The sequence below is a fragment of the Eulemur rufifrons genome, chromosome 7 (genome assembly GCF_041146395.1).
Source record: "Eulemur rufifrons isolate Redbay chromosome 7, OSU_ERuf_1, whole genome shotgun sequence".
Classification (NCBI taxonomy): domain Eukaryota; kingdom Metazoa; phylum Chordata; class Mammalia; order Primates; family Lemuridae; genus Eulemur; species Eulemur rufifrons.
In genome coordinates this window covers 55,298,593-55,313,615 of record NC_090989.1, presented here as the reverse complement: position 1 = coordinate 55,313,615, position 15,023 = coordinate 55,298,593, and the positions used below count along the sequence as shown (strand labels likewise).

General features: G+C 34.8%; 1 protein-coding gene across 4 annotated transcripts in view; it reads right to left on the bottom strand.

The window, feature by feature from the left end:
* Nucleotides 1–15,023, bottom strand: part of NECTIN3 (nectin cell adhesion molecule 3) — a 101,323-nt gene that overhangs the window by 65,409 nt on the left and 20,891 nt on the right. The gene's annotated exons all lie outside the window — the stretch shown is intronic.

The window sequence follows — 15,023 nt, the reverse complement described above, 5'->3', positions numbered from 1 at the left end:
AAAGAGGCAAACACAACAACACATTGTCATCAGACTGGCAAATATAAACATGAATGACAAGCCATAAGGTGAAAGCAGCAGGCAACCCACAAAGGAAAACCAAGCAGACTAACTGCAGACCTCTCAATCGAGACCTCACAAGCCAGAAGAGACTAGGGCCCCAATCTCAGTCTTCTAAAACAGAATAATGGCCAGCCTAGAATTTTGTAGCCTGCAAAACTAAATTTCTTATACAAAGTAGAAATAAAGACCTTTTCAGACAAGCAAACATTGAGGGAATTAGTCAAGACAAGACCTACCCTCCAGGAAGTACTCACACAGCAATACAACTGGATCGGCACAACAGACACTCATCAGCATACAATTATCCAAAAGCAAAAGGTCAAAGTCCACATACCACAATGGCGCAAAACATAACACAAAGCAACACAGTTTTACTTAACAGGATGAACAGAAATCCACCCCACTTAACAATTCTTTCAATAAATGTGACTGGCTTGAATTGCACACTGAAGAGACATCCGCTGGCCGAATGGATAAATATACACAAGCCAAGTATCTGCTGTCTTCAGGAAATACGTCTAACCCACAAGGATTCCTCAGATTCAAGGTGAAGGGATGGAAAATAATATTCCACACAAATGAAAACCAAAAGAAAGCTGGCACAGCACTTCTCATTTCTGGTAACTTAGTCTTCAAATCAACAAAGATAATGAAAGATAAGGATGGTCATTATATAATGGTAAAGGGAACAACTCAACACGAAGACATAACAATTCTAAATATTTACGCACCTACTCAGGTGCACCCAGATTGATAAAGCAAATCCTACTTGATCTAACCAAAATGATAAAACAGCAGCACTGTAATAGCCCGGGACTTCAACATCCCTCTAACAAAACAGGATAGCTCCTCCAAGCCAAAAATAAACAAACAAACAAAAAAAAAACAATGGTATTAAAGAGGAGGACTGCAGGACAAATGGAACTAACAGACATTTACAGAACATTCCACTCAAATAGTGACAAGCCTCTCACTAAATTAACCAGAAGCAGAAAAGAAAGGACTCTAATAAGCTCAATTAGTAATGAAAAAGAAGAAATTACAACTGATACCACAGAAATACAAACTATCATCTATGAATAATATGAAAAATCTCTATGCACATAAACTTGAAAATGTAGTGAAAATGGACAAACTCATCGAAACACACAGCTTCCCTAGGCTGAATCAGGAAGAAATAGAATTCCTGAACAGACCAATATCCGCTACCGAAATTGAAGCAGCAACAGAAAACCTTCCTAAAAAAAAAATAGTCCCAGATCACATGGTTTCACACCCAAATTTTACCAGACTACAAAGAAGAACTGGTGCCTATCCTGCAGAAGTTTTACCAGAACATCGAGAAGAAAGGAATCCTCCCCAACATGTTTTAAGAAACCAACATCACCCTGATGCCAAAGCCAAGAAAGGATTCAACAAAAATAGAAAAGTACCAACCAATATACCTAACGAATATACATGCAAAAATTCTCAATAAAATCCTAGCAAACCAAATTCAGCTGCTTATGAAAAAAATAATCCATCACAACCAAGTGGGCTTCATCATAGAGATGCAGGGATGGTTGAACATACACAAATCTATAAAAATAATTCACCAAATAAATAGAAGTAAACACAAGGATCATATGATTTCCTCAATAGACGCAGAAAAAGCATTAGACAAAATTCAGCATCTTTTTATAAAAAGAACACTTAACAAAACAGGTATAGATGGGCCCTCACTTAAAATGATAAAAGCCATATATGACAAACCCACAGCAATAATCATACTGAACAGGGAAAAATTGACAGCATTCCTGCTTAGAACCGGAACCCAAAAAGGGTGCCCTCTATCATCACTTCCATTCAACATAGTGCTAGAAGTCCTAGCCAAAGCAATCAGACAAGAGAAGGAAATCAAGGGCATTCAAATAGGGGCAGAAGTGGTCAAACTATCACTCTTTCCTGGCGATATGATCTTGTATCTAGAAAACCCCAAATATCTGCCTTGAGACTACTGGAATTGATAAATTCAGCAAAGTCTCAGATCACAAAATCAATGTAGAGAAATCAGTAGCATTCCTATATGCCAACAACAGTCAAACTGAGAACCAAATCAAAGACTCAATAGCAACAAAAAAAATGAAATAGCTAGAAATATATTTAACTAAGGAGGTGAAAGACCTCTACAGGGATAACTACAAAACACTGAGAAAGGAAATAGTGGAGAACGTAAACAGATGGAAAACCATAGCATGCTCCTGCATCGGCAGAATCAATTGTTAAAATGTCTATACTACCCAAAGTGATCTACAGATTCAATGCAATCCCTATTAAAATACCAACATTATTTTTCACAGACCTGAAAAAAATAATTCTATGCTTTGTATGGAATCAGAGAAGACTCCTTATACCCAAGGCAACCTTAGGCAAAAAGAACAAATTGGGAGGCATCAATTTATCACACTTCAAGCTACACAGTAGCTATACAAGCTATAGTAACCAAAACAGCATGGTACTGGCACAAGAACAGAGACACAGACCAATGGAACAAGACTGAGAACCTAGATATAAAACCACCCTCATATAGCCATCTGATCTTTGACAAGGCAGACAAAAATATAACACTGGGGTAAAGAATCCTTATTCAATAAATGGTTCTGGGAAAACTGGATAGCCATGTGTAAAAGACTAAAATAGGATCTGAACCTCTCATCTCTCACAAAAATCAACTCATGGTGGATAACAGACTTAAACATAAGTCATTAAACCATAAAAATTCTAGAAGAAAATATTGGAAAATCTCTTACAGACATTGGACTACACAAGGAATTTATGAAGATGACACCACAGGCAATCACAGCAACAATAAAAATAAATAAATGGGACCTGATCATATTAAGAAGCTTCTGCACAGCCAAGGAAACTATCATCAGAGCAAATAGACAACCTACAGAATGGGACCAATATTTGCATGTTACACATCTGATAAAGGGCTGATTAAATAGAACTCAGGAAAATCAACAAGATAAAAATAAAGCAACTCCATTAAAAAGTGCTCAAAGGACATGAACAGAAATTTTTCAAAGGAAGACAAATGGCCAAAATATGAAAAAATGCTCAACATCTCTAATCATCTGGGAAATGCAAATCAAACCCACAATTAGATATCACTTAACTCCAGTGAAAATGGATTTTATCGAAAAGTCCCAAAACAACAAATGTTGCTGCAGATGTAGAGAGATGGAAACACTCATACACTGCTGGTGGGACTGCAAACCAGTACAACCTCTACAGAAATTAATACAGAGATACCTCAAAGAACTTAAAGTAGAACTACCATTTGATCCAACAATCCCACTACTGATTATTTACTCAAAGGAATAAAAGACATTCTATAAAAAAACATATCTGCACTCTGATGTTCACAGCAGCAAAATTCACAATTACAAAGATGTAGAAACACCAAAATGTCCATCAATACATGAGTAGATTTATAAAATGTGGTATTTGTATACCATGGAGTATAAACTCAACCATAAAAAAATGATGAACTAATCAATCCCTCTTTGTACTATCCTGGATGGAGCTGGAGTCCATTGTTCTTAATGAAGTATCGCAAGAGTGGAAAAACAAGCACTGCATGTACTCACCATTAAACTGTTAGTAATGGATCAACTCTCATGTGCATATATGGAAGTAACATTCATAAGGTGTTATGCAGGTAGTAGGGGGAGAAGGGGATGGGTAAATTCACACCTCATGGGTACAATGTCTGAGGGTTGGATATGCTTGTAGCTCTGACGTGGGCAGTGCATAGGCAATATATGTAACCAAAGTGTTTGTACCCCTGTAATATTCTGAAATAAAAAAAAAAGAATCTGCTGTTTCAATTCTCATTTCAACCTATAAATTGTTGCATTAGTATTTTAAAATTCAAATGTGTTTTGATCCTAGTAATAGAATGTATTCCCTAAATTTTACATGAATTATAGTACAGGCTTGAATCCCTTATCTGAAATGCTTACAAGAAAGGTTTTGGATTTTTAATTTTTTTGGATTTTGGAATATTTTCAAATACATGATAACATATCTTGAGGATAGGACCAAAGCTGAAACACCAAATTCTTTATCTTTCTTATATACCTTATACATATCAGCTTGAATGTAATTTTATATTAGGTTGTTAAGTACGTAATGTCCGATTTTCTTAACTACTAAGTTTGACAGGTTGATATCTCTGGCATTTCACCTTGATACTTCTTGTTTTCTGTTTACTGTGAAGGCACATTCTCATTCTTTTCAAAGTTTTTTTAAGAACAATTCTTACGAATCCATGGATAGGCCAAAAATTCATGTTATCTTTGAATATGAGTTCCATCATGGAACCAATGTTGCACAAACAGCTTGAAATATCAACAGAGTGGGAAAGGAAAGATGTGGCTAATGAACACACAGTATCTCGATGGTCTGAGAAGTTCCATTCCGGTGATTTTAATCTTGAAAATGAGCCTCGTGGGCAACCTGAGACTGAGGTGGATAATGATGAGCTGAAAGCTGTGGTGGAAACAAATCTATCTCAACCTACACGTGCATTAGCCCCAAGGTTTGACATTACTATTCAAACAATACTGGACCATTTGAAACAAACTGGCAAGGTAAAGAAACTGGACAGATGGGTTCCACATGAATTAAATGAGCATCAGAAGAGAAATCGTCTTGAAGCTTGCCTCTCTTTGCTGTCACGACATGAAAGTGAACCATTTCTACACTGTATTGTGACATGTGATGAAAAATGGATTCTTTTTGACAATCACAAAGCAGTCAGCACAATAGTTGGATAAAGATGAAGTGCCGAAACACAGTCCAAAACTGAATATTCATCAAAAAAAGCTAATTGGTGGTCCAGCACTGATATCCACTACAGCTTCATCAAATCTGGTCAATTACAGCGGATGTCTACAGCAACCAATTGGGTGAAATGATGAGGATGCTTGCAATTAAGCAGCCATGATTGGTCGTTAGAGACAGGCCAATCCTCTTGCAAGACAATGCTAGACCAATGTCACAGAAACAATGCTTCTTAAACTACACAGGCTGGACTTGGAAACCCACTGTCATCCACCTATTCACCAGACCTTGGACCAACTGACTACCACTTCTTTCCAGGCTTTGACGACTTCTGGAAAGGAAAAATACTTAATATTGATCAAGCTGTGGAAAACGCCTTTCGCAATTTCATCGCCACTCGTTCTCTGTGCTTGTTTGCTGCTGGCATAAACAAGCTACCGTTAAGATGGTAAAACTGTGTCAACAGTTTACGTGCATGCTTTGATTAATTATACTGCTTCTTGTTTGAGATATAATAAACTAAACTTTTGATTCAAAATTAGATCTTTTGTATTTAATGACCTAATACAATATTTTTAAAAATTTTGTGCATGAAACAAAGTTCATGTTCACTGAACCATCAGAGAGCAAAGGTGTCAGGTATGGAAACTTCCACTGTGGTGTCATGTTAGAGCTCAAAAAGTTTCAGATTTTGGAGCATTTTGGATTATGGCTTTTCGGATTAGGAAAGCTCAGTCTGACTTTTAGGCTTTACTGTAATTCCAGTAGTAAAATTTATAATCAACAGTAAGTAATGTTCAAACAAAGGAATTAAGTTTTTTCAACTATATTTATGAATTTACTTCTGAATCTTTAACTTACTTGGAACTTATTGTAAGTGGTACCTAAAAACAGAGAGCCTGTAGACATGTAAATAATATTCTCTGAAGCAGACATTGCAAGGAAGTAGTGCTTTAAAGACGCTAATCTATCAATTTTCATAAATAATAGCCTCGTGTAATGATCCAGGTAAGAATCTATACATGCATGTCAACATGCATTAATAATACAAAAATCTCAAACTTACTGTTTTAAAGACGCATGTCTACACAAGTACATAGAGCTTATGGTTCAGTAGTATACATACTTCTCAGACCTAAGAATGAGACTTAAAACTTTGGAGAAGTAACAGTGTGGAGGAAAAACATCAAGAACTTTAGAACTAGACTAAACTACATTCAAGAACAAATTGTGACTCTGGGTACCTGAGCTATTTTATCACCTACAAAATGGGACTATTATCATCTAATTAATAAGGCCTCAGTAAAATGTACAAGGCAATTTGTTCTTTCTTTTGCATTTTGGACAACAGATAATCAAAGGTAGACCCCAGAAATTTATACTTTAATCCAACTACACTATTTTCTTTTGCCATAATTTCCATAAAGTATCTTAACAGCAAATATTCATTATTCTTTGAATCTGGTTAAATTCTTGCATATGGCATTCAATCAAACATTGGAGTGGGTACTAACTAAGCAATAAAGGAAGAATTGCTAGAATTGTTTGAGGGCCAGTAGAAACTAAGGCCTGATTCTGTAGTGGCACTAATCTATACGGTTATATGATACCCCTCAACCTCCAGCATCACTGGTATCTGGGAAGTAATCACAGAAAATGTGTAGAGCAGAGCAGGACTTAAGAGTTAGATTTTGCAAGTCTGCTGTAACTGAAAAACATTGGGGTGTGCAATTAGATATTCTAAGACAAGTCTACATTGAAAACAAAAAGTGTACTAATATAGACAAGAGACAGGATTCACAGCACATATTAAGAACTCAAATATTTATTGAGTTTCACTCACTGAATATTAAATACTTTATACTATAAGGTAGAAAATAGTATAGCTTGTGACTTCTAAGAGCTGAGAATAAAAAAAATTAGATATAGGAGGCAGTGAATATTCTGGGTAGAGTGACCATACCCTTTGTAATCTAAGCCAAAACATTTTTTAATAGTAAAAGGGGAGTGAAGAAACATTATTCATAATTATGCCAAATAACAGCTGGGACATATCATCCTTATGAGAGCCACCCTAGTTAAGAGAACAAACTTAAAAAGATACTTGGGAGAGGGAATGAGAAAAGTGTGCAAAGAAAAGCTACCTTTAGACAGTGATATTTTCCTTCAGCTAAGCCTAGTGATTCTAATCTTATCTAGGTGATTTGTGGGACAATAGTGGCATCTAAGCTGAATTTTAGGTGAGGTGGGCTTTTCTAGGCAGAGAAAGGGCACTAAAGGAAAATTCAAAGCAAAGACCCACAGAAACGGACAATGCCAGTAAAGTTTTAAGCAGTCGGAAAAATCCAAGTATTGGTAACAAAATAACAGAAGATAAAGCCATAAAGAATGCAGTTTGTTTACACATCCATTTTTTTCACTAACACTTATTTAACAACCTACCTGTATGGACCAAGTATTATGCTGAGGAAGGGGACAAAGGAGGAGGCATCCTTTAGGAGTTTAAAGCCTAGTCAGGGAAACTGTAAATAATCAGGGGGGAAAATAAGGAATATTGTGGGGTGAAAATATAGGAAGCCAAAAACATAGCAGGAATATTAGGAAAATTAATCTAGCAGTTTATATATTATACTGCAAACAAGAAAGCACAGATTCAGAAACAGCAATTAGGGGACATGAATCTGTGAATATGATCTTATTTAGAAAAAGGAGTCTTTGCAGAGTAATGAAGGGATTATCCAAGTAGGCCCTATATCCAATGACAAGTTTGCTTATAGGAAACAGAGTAAAGACAGAAAGGAGAAGGCCATGTAAAGACAGAGGAAGAAACTGGAATTATGCAGCGAGAAGGCAAAAAATGCCTGTAGCCATGAGACCTTGAAGAAACAGGGAACTAAATCTCCTCTAGAACCTTTGAAGGAACATAGCTTGATTGTGATGCAGGATGCACAGCACATATTATGGACTTCTCCACTCCAGAACTATGAAAAACTAAATTTGTTTCAAGTCATCAAGTTTATAGTAGTTTGCTATAGAAGCCCTAGGAATCTAATACAGGAGAGTATTGCAATAAACTAGGCAGAAGGCAGTAAGATACAGAACAAGAGTAGTGACCATATGAAAAGAAACAAGGAAGATGTTCAGACTTGCAGAGCATTGAGTCCCAGAAGCACTGTGCTAATTTAGAAGTATTTTTTCTTCTCTGTTCCAAATCCAGAGAAGAATTTTACAGATTAAAACCAAAGAAAAGCACGATTATAACCTTAATAGGCCTCAGATTTCTCATCTAGGTAAGGGAGAATCTGGACAAGAAAAAGTAGTTTTCAAATTATTCTCCTTGTCCAATTCTAATAATGTCACTCAAGGAAAAGGTAGAAGAAAGTACTACAAAAGAATTTCTGAAGGACAGAGCTTAGAAGCTGCTCTCCCAGAGCAGCTTCACTTTTATATATGTAAAATGTTTATACATGTAAAATTGTTTGAAAAAAGGCAGGGAAAATAGGCTAAATATAAGCAGTTTAGATGTCTAGAGTCCTTTTCAGCATTATTTGGCAATTTGTTCTTTCTTTTGCATTTTGGACAACAGATAATCAAAGGTAGACCCCAGAAATTTATACTTTAATCCAACTACACTGTTTTCTTTTGCCATAATTTCCATAAAGTATCTTAACAGCAAATATTCATTATTCTTTGAATCTGGTTAAATTCTTGAATATAGCATTCAATATAATAAACAAGCGATCTCAAAAGAAAAGCAATTTTTAGGTTACTTTTTTTCACTGACTCCAATATGCAGATTTTTCCCCACATCTCTAAATAGGGATACAGGTGGTCTATGCATATGCAAACTTGGTTGTTATTCCTGGTGGCATGACTGACAGTATGCAATACTATGACCTATCACCTTTAAGTCAACAAAGACCCTATGTTCCACTAATTCCTTCCCGTAAGATCAGGACAGCACTAAAATGAAAACTTGCAGAATAAATATTAGAGGCTTGGAAGAAAAATCTCAGAGACGATGGTCTTTCATATATTAATAAGTTAATATAGCAAGCCTAAACTGCTACCCTTGAAAATGCATTCTTACAAGGATGGCCCTTAAATGACATTGGGAAATTTAGATTTTGGGAGGGATTCTACCATAACTGATTAACAGTGGTTCACTGGGCCTAAACTCTATGTACAAATATCGTTTATGGTGAATACCTACTTTCCTTTTAGGAGTCTGGAATTTGGGTAAGTGCTAGGTAGGGAGTACCTCCATGATCATCCACCAATAAAAACTCTGTGCACTGAGTCTCTAACAAGCTTCCCTGGTTAGCAACATTTCACCCATGTCACAATTTGTCCTGGGGAGGAATTAAGTGCATCCTGTGTGACTCTGGAAGTTTATGCCTGGTTTTCCCCAGACTTTGCCTCATGCCCCTTTGCTGATTGTGTTCGGTATCCTTTCACTGTAATAAATCACAGCTTTGTGTATGACTCTATGCTGAGTCCTCTAAGTCCTCCCAAAGAATTAGTGAATGTAAGGGTAGTCTTCTAATATGTCTTTTAAGAAAGACAGCATCAAAGAACTCTTCACAGCACTGAAGAAAAACACAGCACAGACAGGGAAAGCAATACAAAAAAAGGCTCTGAACGAGAAGAAGTAATAGGAATAAGTTAAATATTTTCCAATTATATTTTCCTTTTCAGATATATATACAAGTTATGATGATAAAAAAATTACACCCATGGGTAAACAATTAAAACGTATGAAATAAAAGTCTAGTAAATATAAATCAATACATATAAAAGAAATACTGTTTTGTTTTTTTCCTTCCTTAGTGGCATATCAAATCATAATATATCTTGAAATTGATGACCATTTATATTCAATGAAATACAGTAATTGTCACAATTTGATATCCTAAAGCAGTAAATCAACATCTACAGAATAAGTATCTCACATAAGTGACAAGGCAATACAATTTATGACACTCAAAAAACAAACTAATAGAGATTTAAAAAGAATTGCTTATATTGTTTCTATATTTCACATACCTTCTTAATGTTTAAATTAAAATGTTTTCTTTACTACATGAATCATTATCTATAATTCTAGAAAAACATTAATATAGACAGATTTCACTTGGTTTAAGAGAAACACCAAACACATTCTTAGCTTCTAATCTTGTGCTGGAATACCTTTAAAATACTATGGAGATCAGTACGGTATCAAGTTATTGCCTCGTAGCTTCAAAAGCACCCTTCTATATAGGCTCTGTCATAAATGAAATTCCTTTAAGTATTGCTTCTTTAATGTGAACATATGTTATGCTTTCTCAGGAGATGGCACTGAATAAATATTGTAGGAGGAAGTGGCTATTAGAACTAAAAAAAGAATTTGTCAAGGTTGCAGGATATAAGATCAAGATACCAAATTCAGCTGTGTTTCTATAAACTAGCAATGAACAATTCAAAAATGAAGACAATCCCATTGACAATACCATCAAAAACAGTAAGTATGAATAAGTTTAACAAGGAAGTACAAAATTTACACTGGAAATTATAAAACAATGTTAGAAGACATTAAAGAAAACTTAAATAAATGAAAAGTTATCCCATATTCATGTATCACATGACTTAATACTGTTAAAACGGCAACATTCTCCAAATTGATCTACAGATTCAACACAATCTCTAACCAAATAATGCCTGGTACCATTGCTGAAATCAGTTAAGTTCAAACTCAAATGCAGATGGAAATTAAAGAAACTAAGATTAGCCAATCAAATTTGAAAAAAAGAATAAAGTTAGAAGACTAACACTGTCCAATTTCAAGACTCTGCAAAACTGCAGTGATGAAAACTATGAAGCAAAAACTATAGTAATCAAAACTGTGTGATACTAGGATAAGGACAGATACGTGAAACAAAAGAATAGTACTCAGAGTCAGAAAGATATGATCACATTTATGATCAATTTATTTTCTATAAGAATATCAAGTCAATACAATGGAGAAAGAATAATCTTTTCAACAAATGGTCTTACAACTACTAAATACCCATATAAAAAAAAGATGAACCTCTTCTTCACACCATATACAAAAATCAAAATGGATCACAGACTTAAATGTAAGAGCTAAAATTATAATGCTCCTAGAAGAAAATATTGTAGTAAATTTTCATGAACTTATGTTACCCAAAGCCTTCTTAGATGTGACACCATAAGCACATGCAACTAAAGGATAAAAAGGAGATAAACTGGAACTCATCAAAATTAAAAACTTCTGTGTTAAAATGGGCAACACAAGAAGGTGAAAATACAACCTACACACTGAAGAAAATATTTGCAGATAACATACCTATGGTACTTGTCTCTGGAATATAAAAAACAAACAAAAAACTCTTACAGGTCAATTGTAAAATTACAAATAACTCAATGGAAACATTGGCAAATGGTATAAATAGACATGTCTTCAAAGAAGATATATAAATGGGCCAGGCATGATGGCTCATGTCTGTAATATCAGCACTTTAACAGGCCGAGGCAGAAGGATGAATTGAGCACGCGCCCGGGCGCATACACACACACACACACACACACACACTCGCGCGCGCACACACAAGTTTGAGCTTACAGTGAGCTATGATCATGCCACTGCACTCTAGCCTGTGTGACAGGAGACCTTGTTTCTTTAAAAAAAAAAAGACATATAAATGGCATAAAAGCGAACAAAAAACTGCTCAGCATCATTACCCATCACGGAAATGCAAATCAAAAAAAAACCAATGATATACCACCTCATACTGTGATGGCTACAATCAAAAAGAGACATAATAACAAATGTTTGTTAAGAATGCAGAGAAGCCTCACACAATGCTGGTGGGAATGTAAAATGGTTCAGTTCTTTTGAAAAACAGTTTTGCAGTTCCTCAAAAGATTAAATATAATTACCAAAGGACCCAGCAATTTCACTGCTAGGTAAATATCCAAGTAAAAAAACATGTCCACACAAAAACTTGTACATCAATGTTTACAGCATCATTATATATAATGGCCCAAAAGGGGAAATAAACCACATGTCTATCAACTGATGACTTGATGAATAAAATGTATCCATTCTATAGACTATTATATGCAATAAAAAAGAATGGAATACTGATATATGCTACAACATGGATGAACCTTGAAAACATTATGCTAAATGAAATAAACCAGACACAAAAGACTACATATAACATTTATATGAAATGTACAGAATAGGTAAATCTATAAAGACATAAAAGTAAATTATTAGTGGTTTCCTAGTATAGGGAAGGGTGAGGTAAAAAGGAGAATTATTTCTTTTTTCAGAGCGGGTGATAAAATTGACTGAAGGGATGGTTGCACAACTCTCTGAATACAATAAGACCAATGAAATATACACTTTAAATAAGTAAATTGTATGGTATGTGAATTATATCAATAAAGCTGTTATATATTTAAAAATGTAATAATAAAATAATTTTAAGATAAAACTTGAGAGAATTTTATTCAGCACATTCTCACTTTAAAAAATACAAAGGATGAACTTCAGGCAAAAGAAAAAAAATTCTAGATGGCAATTTTAAGATGTCATGAAAAAATGAAGAACTAAAGAAATGAAGACGATGCCAAAGAAATAAAGGACTACAAAAAGGTAGACACATAGGTAAAATAAACATTCAATGTATAAAATAATAAAAATGTCTTATGAGATAGATATATACACACACACATACTAGCACTGGCACTAATGGTAAAATGGGGATAAAAGTAGTTGGTATTTGACAGTTCCTGTATTATCTGGGCAGGAATAACATGTAATAGTTAATATTTCTTTAATAGGTCAAGGATGCATCCTGTAGCTTCTAGGGTAGCCACACAGTGAAGAGTAAAAGAATATAACACCATCAATTTAACAAGGGCAAAAAGAGAATTAAAAATAATGCAAAGGAAACTGGTAATGAATAAATGAATTAAATAAACAAGATACAGACAAATAGAAAGCAAAATCTAAGATACTAAAACCAAACTCAAATATGTAAATCATTAAGTTAGTTATAATAACTCAATATGCCAAATAAAAGACAAAGCATGGGATTGAAATTTTAAAAATACCTGCTGCTAGGATATAACAATCCTAAATACATACACACCCAACATCAGAGCACCCGGACTCACAAATATTTAAGACATTAAATATGAAATGTCCAATTTTGAATCAAAAGTGTATGTTATATTAATATCTCAAACAAGAAATAGTACAATTAAGCAAAGTATGCACCTAAACTACTGACAGAGTTTTGCCATCTTAAAGGTAGCATGTATGCCAGCTGCAAAGCAGCCTGGAGAGAAAGTGGTGATGAAATCACGAAAGGTGTTTTCCACACCTTGTTGAAAATTGAGTATTTTTCCTTGCAAGAAATGGTCCAAAGACTGGAAGAAGTGGTAGTCAGTTGGTCCAAGGTCTGGTGAATATGGTGGATGACAGAGAGTTTCCAAGTCCAGCCTCTGTAGTTTGAGCAGCATTATTTGTGCAATACGTGATCGAGTGTTGTCTTGAAAGAGGACTGGCCTATCTCTATTGACCATTCTTGGAAGCTTGATTACAAGCATTCTCATCATTTCATCCAACTGGATGCTGTAGATATCCGCTGTAATCAACTCACCAGGTTTGATGACGTTATAATGGGTAATACCCTGTTACCCATTTGGCACCCTGTTACCTGTTTTGGCACTTCATCTTTATCCAACCATTGTGCCAAATGCTTGTGATTGTCACAAAGAATCCATTTTTCATCATACATCACAATACGGTGTAGAAACAGTTCACCTTTATGTCGTAACAGCAAAGAGAGGCAAGCTCAAGAAGATTTCTCTTCTGATGCTCGTTAAATTCATGCAGAACACATATATCCAGCTTCTTTACCTTGCCAATTTGTTTCAAATGGTCCAGTATTGTTGGAATAGTAATGTCAAACCTTGCTGCTAATTCATGTGTAGGTTAAGAAAGATTCGCTTCCACTACAGCTTTCAGCTCAACATTATCTACCTTGGTCTTAGGTCACCCATGTGGCTCATTTTCAAGATTAAAATCACCAGAATGGAACTTCTCAAACCATGGACGCACTGTGCATTCATTAGTCACATACTTCCCAAACACTTCCTTGATATTTCGAGCTGTCTGCACTGTATAGGTTCCACAACAAAACTTGTATCTGAAAATAACACGAATTTTTGACATATCCATTGGTTACACAAAAATTGTTCTAAAAAAAATTTCAAAGACAATCACAAGCCAAAACATGTTTGAAAGACTGAGGATGTACCCTCACAATAAATATAAAACAAGAAGTGTCAAAGTGAAACGCCAGAGATATCAATTGTTAAACTTAGTACTTAAGGAAATTGGACATTCCATACTTAATAAACTAATACATGATTAAGCAGCCTAAAGAAGACTGAAAAAATTGTAAAGATTCAATTCACTGTGACTCATCTAAAAGAGGCAAAGAACTAGGAGTGTCTGTTTCATTTCTCTTTCACTTTATTAAAACAAATTCAGCTCATAGACAAATGGAATTTTTAATCAGGAGTGAAATTTCCTCCAAGTATTTGGGTTTGTTATTAATGGTCTTACTAGACCTGAGGAAAGACACAGACAGGAACACTATAATAGTGGGGGACTTCAACACAACACTCACAGCACTAGGCAGATCATCAAGTTAGAAAAATTAACAAAGAAACACTGCACTTTAATTGGACTTTGGACCATATGGACTTAACAGAAATTACATACCTTCCACACAACCACTATAGAATATGCTTTCTTTTCATCAGCATATGAAACGTTCTCCAACATAGACCACATGTCAGGCCACAAAACAAGTCTTAACAAATTTTAACAGATTGAAATTATAGCAAGGATATTCTCAGATAATAGAGAAATAAAGCTAGAAATCAATATGAAGAAGAACTTCAAAAACTATATAAATACATGGAAATTAAACAACAAACTCCTCAATGATCACTGGGTCAACAAAGAAATAAAGATGGAAATTTAAAAATTGTGTGAAATGAATAAAAGTGAAAACACAGCATACCAAAACCTGTGCTATACA